This window comes from Ananas comosus, linkage group 2, assembly GCF_001540865.1.
Source record: "Ananas comosus cultivar F153 linkage group 2, ASM154086v1, whole genome shotgun sequence".
NCBI lineage: Eukaryota > Viridiplantae > Streptophyta > Magnoliopsida > Poales > Bromeliaceae > Ananas > Ananas comosus.
In genome coordinates, this window is record NC_033622.1 from 10,426,393 (window position 1) to 10,434,278 (window position 7,886).

The 7,886-nt window shown below is 39.5% G+C and overlaps 1 long non-coding RNA gene across 3 annotated transcripts; it reads right to left on the reverse strand.

The window, feature by feature from the left end:
* Positions 345-7,098, reverse strand: LOC109706832. Of its 3 annotated transcripts, none has more exons than XR_002215332.1 (3): positions 5,759-7,098; positions 822-952; positions 345-644 (listed from the first exon to the last, which is right to left on the reverse strand). It is a non-coding gene; the product is annotated as an uncharacterized LOC109706832 (long non-coding RNA). The 3 variants fall into 3 exon arrangements; XR_002215333.1 differs by lacking the exon at positions 345-644 and having other exon boundaries at positions 666-952; positions 5,759-6,376; positions 6,470-7,091; XR_002215331.1 differs by lacking the exon at positions 345-644 and having other exon boundaries at positions 666-952.

Genomic DNA, 7,886 nt, shown 5'->3' on the forward strand with positions numbered 1-7,886 from the left:
AGGATGATGTGGGCCCTCTAAGATTGAGTGGGTGGTTGGTTAAATAGTATTATCTAACGGATGAAAATGATCAAAAAGGTAGATCTAACAGCGGAAAACTTGGTAGCACCAAAGTGCTTCGTGCTATTAATAACATAATAGCCGGACTCTATATATATATATATATATTAATTTAAGAGCTGAAGCGGTTAGTGTCTAACTAAATAAGTCAATTATAATATTAATTAGCAATATTATACATTTATCAGAAACTAATTAATAAAAAATTAGAAAAAATTTTGATTTGTTAAGAATATAATTATGAAAACCAAGGAAATAACCTTGATGAATGGAGTTGGAAATAATTTACAAAGTGATTTGCGCAGTGCAAATTTAAAATCGAACAAAGTATGAAGTAGCCTTATATAGTAGTTACCACCTTGGGGGAGGGAAAAAAACTCACAGAAGAAGCTAAATAAATAGGCTCAGATGAATGGCATATTTAATCAGGAGGGGGGGGAGAAAAAACTCACAGAAGAAGCTAAATAAATATGAACCAATTGAATTTTTTTGTTTGAGGCTAAGATGAAAGACATATTTGAGTGTGCACTCCTATCGACCAAGAGGACATTCGAAGTGAGATTTCTTTCATCTATCAGCATCGCCTAGTAAATACATTAGAGAAATTAGTATTAACCACAAATATATTCTGCTATTCTTCTTAATTCTAACATAATGTCTCGGAAAAAAAAAAAAATTTTAAGTAGTCTTCACGAAAAAACAAAAAGGAAGGCTCAAAAAATGCTCATAAGCATAGGAAAGTAATAGGAGGAATACATTACCGTAGGAGGAACATGTGTGCAAAGACCAAGTATAAGAACATTAGAAAGTGGTTGCCTATGAATAGACCGTCCAAACTTCCGCTTGTTCGAAGCCATCATTTTCCACGTTTTCCTCTACTTATCATCATCGCCTCAAAAAAGAGATAGGAAATAGCAAGAAACAAAAAGGAATAAAGGGAACAAAGTAGTATTAGTAAAACAGCAATGTATCGAAGCAGCATTAGTAAAACAACAATGTATCGAAGCAGTCGAGTCCATGCAAAGCTACCACATTCAATCCCAAACAAAGACAGGAATAGCATATTTGAGTACAATCAATTATCTCTAAAACTAACTCTATCCAAAGCTACTACATTTAATCCCAAACAAAGGTACGAATACCAGATTTGGATACAAAGAAAGCATCTGTAAAATGCTTTTCGCACAAGATAATCCAACAACCGTCAGGTAAAGAATGCAAAAAGAGAATTGGTTGGCAAATTTTGAATCAGTAGGTTAGCATCACATGTGTACACCAAAATTTGAACAAACATCAGAACACTAAATCACAGTTGATTGCCCAAGGGTTATTTTGCCCGAAAGGTTAGAAATCGCAATTTTCAGTACAACTAAATATCAGCACATTGTTGTACCAACTACTATCGGCAAATCCGAACCACCTCATGCATTGAGTATTATAGAAGGTTCTTAATTTAAACAAAGGCATCAACTTAAATTTCAAATAAATGAAGTAGCAATCGGTTGCCTTATGATGCAGGCCATCCAAAGTGCTTATCTACCACCAGCCAAGAAGCCCGGCCCTCTCCATTATCGCAATTATTTCACATTCAAGGGAAGGTCGCGTAGTATGGGACAACAACAGGCGAAAGCTGCAATGTCCCAGCCATCTAACATTCAAGGAAGATAATCATAGTATGCGGGCAAAAAGAGGCGAAAGAAAAGTACCCCCCGCAAAGGACAAAACATTATTATAAACTACACAGGACCAGCTATGAAGAACAACCAAAGAGCCGACAGCCAGCAGGAAGACATTGGAACCTGCAGAAACCAAAAAAGGGACTTGCGGATTCCACAGCATATAACCATTAATTATATTCTTAACAAATCAAAAATTTTTCTAATTTTTTTTTAATTAGTTTCTAATAAATGTATAATATTGCTAATTAATATAAAAATACAAAAAAGTGTAGAAAGTGTAAATGTAAACTACAACAGCATCGAAAGAGGACAATTAGTTTCACCATGGCAACAAACAAAGAAGCAACATATTCTTTTCCTCTCAATATGTAAGCGTAAAGGAAAAAAGTATAAAATGTGTAGTGTAGAGAGACTTTCTTTAACTCAGTCGAACTCAGAGTAAACAAATAAAATGAAATTATCAAGGTACCACTCTTTGCAAGAGCATAAACAAAACCTTTTTTAAAAAAGAACAACTGCCAGCCGATAATAAAAACTTTACTAATCTATATACTACAATGATTTCCACACAATGCAAGAGCAAAAAGCAGAAAATATAATAGAATATATAAAAAATAGTCTCATAATAGAGCTCTTTGTAATATCGAAGCCTTACATTTGAGTAAGCAAAAATCGGTAAAAACTCATAAAACTACTATCAATCATCGAAATAGGAAAAAAAGTATAGAGAGTGTAAATGTAAACCACATAGAGCCAAAACAGGCAATTAATTCCAGCATGGTAACAGGACAAAGAAGCAACATAATTTTTTTTCTTCAATCGTAGGTAAAGCGAAAATATGTAAAATGTCTAGCGTAAAGAGACTTCCTGCATCTCACTGGTAATTAGAGTAAGCAAATGAAATGAATATAAAGGTACATCGCAGAGATTGAAAACAAAACATTTTAAAAAAAACACGACTGGAACCGATTAATAAGTTCTACTAATCTATATAGTACAATTATTTCAAAACATATGCAGACATAAAAGTAAAACCCAAGGAACGTCATCACATGCAAAACCATCATGCAAGCGGAGTGCTACATCATAAATCACAACATTAAGGGCCACAAATGATAAGTATAAAGTTTAGGATTTGGAAATCTGAATTTGGAATCTGAATTTGGAATTTAAATTGCCGACAAACTATTTGATGCATATAAAAGTTTAGAATTTCCGCAATCTGATCTGAATTCCATAACCTGCAATAAGCTCCAGGGTTTTCGAGGGGTAGGCCATCATAGTGCGAAACCTAAGAGGCAGAGGCGAAGTTCTTGGGAAAAAGAAAGTTCATATAAATACACCCAAAATCCAATATAAAAAAGTAAATGCAAAAATGAAGAACAGATTGCAAACTAAGATCGATATAATGTTGCTCAGACTCCAGGCCATAGGATATTTATCCGCTTGGGCACAAAAGAATGCCGGATTAGAACTGCTCGGTTAGAACCCGCATGCCACTCAAAATATCCTCAAGAGTAAATAAGTGCAACCGGTTGCCTACGAAGTAGGCATCCAAAGTGCCCTATCACCAGCCAAGAAAACCCGAGGCCCCTTTTTTTGGCAACAGTTCAACTCTTAATTATCCCTTAATTGTCGCAACCATCCGACATTGAAAAGGGCAAGTCAATCATAGCATGGAACAAAGAGGCAAGCCAAAGCCGCAGATGATAAAAAGGCACCAATAAGCAACATGAAAACTCAAGGTATAAGTAAGATAACACTTTTGGGGGGGAAAAAAAAACTTTGTGGTGGGGGGGGGGGGGAGGGGGAGGACGAAAAAATGCGCAAACTTATGACAAAACCCCGACTTTTAGAAATTTAGAGCAAAAAGCATAGAACAACCACCTAATACACGAATGAGCCTATGGAAGACGGGAAAAACATTATATATATATTATATATTAGAAGCGAGGTAAAATATAAGTAAGTATATATATATATATTTTGCTCAGACTCCCCCGATCATCAAACATTATTAGATTTGGCGCCAAAACTGTTCACTTAGCACCGGAGATTGTCACAACCGACAGTATCGAATACATCTTATTCCATGAGTATCGTTGCCTATGGGAAAAGGCTATTCAGTTTTTCTCAACTCCCCCTTTCTACCAAGCAGCAGAAGTGGATAAAAAATGACACTCTCATATCCATAGGAAGGCCCGGCGCGTTCCTCTTTTTAGTCAATGCTATTAACATTTCAAGGTTAAGGTGCTTTTCATAGCATAGGACAAATTTTTAGTTATATCTTCTTCGGTATATTTATAATATATTATCTCTGGATCTGAAAGGCAAGGAAATTGATTATTGTTTATTCGAATTTTGTTTTATTTTAGTCCTATCAGAAAATAAAGTTACTATGGTCTGAATTAATACATATCTAAAGTGTAAATGAGTGCTTGATAGTTATATGTTAGGCGATGGATTTTCCGAACTTTTTGGATGGTATTCTGCTATCACATGAATATATTGTATATTTATCTCATTAGTATCATCCTCTCTTTGAAAGCGGAACTTTATCAGAAGGCTCCATATGATATGTAGGTCTAGCTTTATTAAACATTCAAATATTAAAATATAGCGAGCATAAACTATTCAAGGAATAAGGGAGTTACAAAGTTATTATACCTTGAATTTTGTGCCGGTGATGTTTCTCCAAATAATCCGCTCGAGAATGAGTGAACTTGATCCTCATACTTAATAAGTAAATTATTTGCAACTGGACCTTTATATTTTACATTAGAGTTTACGGCAAATTTTTTTGTAACTTTGAAAGAGGGGCCACTCGTAGTGATTTTTTGGGAGTCTGGAGTTATTTGGAAAATATGTTTCCGATCCCCAAAGAGGCTTAGGTAGATAAGTGCATAGTAAAAGACACGAATTTTATTAGGAAAAATTTAGAATTTGTAGCAGCAAATAAATCATGGTAACCTCAAAAATTAAATGCACCAGAAACCAGGGTTGAGAACAGGCAATAAACCAAACCTAAAAAAACAATGGAAAAAAAAAAAAGGGAAAAAGAGAGGAAGCGTTTAAAAAAAGAAAAAACGAGAGGAAAAAATAAAGCTCTTTCGTAGGACCCCCAAAGAGGCTCAGGTAGATACACTACAACAAAAACGGTCTATAGCGACACTTTTAAATATAGGTACATGTCAAAAAAGTGCTGCTAGCTAAAATTACCGACACTTTTAAAAAGTGTTGCTATATGTAGGGTCGCTAGGTATATAGTGACAATTAAAGAGTGTCGCTATAACCTAAAAGAGTGCTGCTAATTTACCAACAACTTATTTAAGCATTTAGCAACCGCCGAAACTCTATCTCGTTGGCTGCGGTGGCGGAGGAGGACGACAGGAATGGCTCTTCGTCTAGAATTTCAGTAGATTGAGTAAAGAGAGAAGAAAATATGGTAATTGATTTTTCTTTTTTTTTCTTTTCTGTTTGTAATCGGACCAAATGGACTGGGTGTGGTGGGTTGAGTAGAGTAATCTTTTATTTTTGGTTGGATTGGGCTTTATATTTAGGCATTAGTAGATGTTTTTTTAAGTTTTAGCATAAATGGGACACTTACTCAAAAGTGTCCCAAACATGTGTCCCTATAACCTGATTCTGTTGTAGTGATAAGAGCATAGCAAAACACGTAATTCCTTTGGAAAAATTCAGAATTTACAGCAGCAAACAAATCATGCTCATTTAAAAATTTAGTGGATCAGGAACCAGCATGAAAAATCGACAGTGAACCAAATCTGGAAAAACAATGTAAAAAAGAGGAAAAAGAAAGGGAAAAACTGAGGGAAATTGTGCAATATTATTTTACAAAGCTCCCAAAGAAGCTTAGGTAGATGACTGCTTAGGTAAAAGCATGCAGTTTTTTTCAGTAGAGAATAAGAAAATCTGCTACACTTTGTAAGTAGGAAGCAAAAGAAAAACTCCAAGGAAAAGAGTTAAATAAAAGTAAAAGATTTAATCAGAAACAATAATACCTTTTTCACTTCAAACCAACCCGATCCCTGATCATCCCCTGCTTCATCTGCATTCTCCATCATCAAATCTTTCTCAATCTCCCACACATTGCTGCAACTGCTACAACATTAAATAAAACACATATAAACTCCCCATCTTTACCAGCAACGCGTACTGCACAAAACCCCTAGAGCAAAACCCAACAAGCTTTCCCTAAATTAAGAAGCAAAGTATGCAACTCCCACAAGAAAAAATGCCATTAAACCCAAAATTTACAGAACAAAAACGAAACAGCAAAGGAAAACCTCCTTTCTCTCTCCTCGTGCGATTTCATTCTTCTCCAACACGACCTCTCCGTATATGAGCAAACGCTTCTACGTGTGAAGCTCCCTTCGAGGCCCCAAATGAATGCGGAGAAGAGATCGAAGGAAGTGCTCGATCCCCGATCGATCCATTTACGTAGTAATTTCGAGGTTTTTGATAACCCAGCTTCTGAATTTCTCCAAATTTAGGAGGATTTTCCTACATGCCGCCAGCCGCCGGGCACGCCTCGATGATCGCTGACGCCACCGATTCAGCTATGAAAGATAAAGCATTAATCCTCCAGATAATAAGCTCAGACCACAGCTACTTCACCACTGCAGAGGCAATTCACAAACACTTGGAGTGCAAGAGATAGAGACTGAGGAAAGGATTACACTAAAAACAATCACTCTCAGTTGTTTGTTAACTTATGTTTCTCCGGAGAGGGGTGGGGGAAGGGGGGAAGGGAGAGTTGCCCGCCCGTGCCGCGCTCGCACGTGCTGCCCTCTGCGTCCGACCCGCGCCCGGGGCCCGGGCGCGCTCGCACGTGCTGCCCCCTGCGACCGACCCGCGCCGGGCACCCGCTCGCGCCCCGGCTCCCTCCCGCGCGCCGCCCGTGCCCGCGTCCGAGCCCGCTCGCCCGCACCCGCTCGCACCTGCGCCCGCGCCCGCGAACAGGACACGAGCACTAGGGAGAGGGCGCGGGGGCCTGCGAGCCCTGTGGGGCGACAGGAGAAGGAGGCGGGGAGAGGGGCGCGGGAGTAAGAGAGAGAAGAAAAAGAGAGAGGGAGAGAGAGGCAGGGGAGGGGACAGGGAGAGGGGGAGGTCAGGGTAGGGTCCGACAAACACCCGAAAGGGGCGGATCGAAGAGAGAAGGGATCAGAGGAAGGACCACAGTAGAGGAGGAGGGAGCCGGGGAGGGGGGAGGAGAGGGAGGGAGAGAGCCGGGGGGGGCCTGCCATGTGCGCGGGTCCCCTCTCGCGGGGGCACGCGGGCAGAGAGAGAGAGAGCCGGGGGGCTGCCATGTGCGCGGTCCCCTCTCGCGGGGGCACGCGAGCAGAGAGAGAGAGAGAGAGGGGGGAAGTAGGGATGCAAATGGATCCGGGTTGCTGGAGCTCCGCCCCGATCCGCCCCGAATGGGGTGATAAGTGGGAACAAAAAATATAAAAAAATATAACTCGTCCCGAATCCGCCCCGATCCGCCAAGTAAACGGAGCGGGAGGTGGGAGACTCTTTTCTTCCTTCAATCCGCCCCGATCCGTCAAAAATCCGGCTCCCGTCCCGATCCGCCCCGAATGGAGCGGTAAGTGGGAGCCAAAAATAAAATGAAAAGTAACTCGCCCCGAATCCGCCCCGCCCCGATAAGAAATGGAGCGGGAGGTGGGGGAACTCTCCCGCCCCCGGATCCGCCCCGTTTGCATCCCTACGGGGAAGACAGAAAGAGAGAGAGTGAGAGAACCGAGAAGGAGAGGGTGTCGCTGAGAAGACGACGCGTGGCCAGTTTAGGATTCGCCTTTTATTATATGTATTGATGCCGGAATTCATATTTTTACATATGGAATATGGGACTATTTACTCCTATAATAAGTTGCTCATTGTTACAAACCGCGTGGAATTGACAAGTGAGCTGAAAGATAAGAATTAACCAACTATATAATAAAAAAATTTAATCCGTTAAATTTGGAAAATAAGAATTGAATTTAGGGCCTCACAAAACAAAAAAGAGTACAGGATAAAAGGGTTAAAAATTAGGTTCCATATTTTATTACCTAAAAAATCAATCTAGTAAAAAATAGCCCAAAATAAATAAATAAATAAATATATATATATATATATATATATATA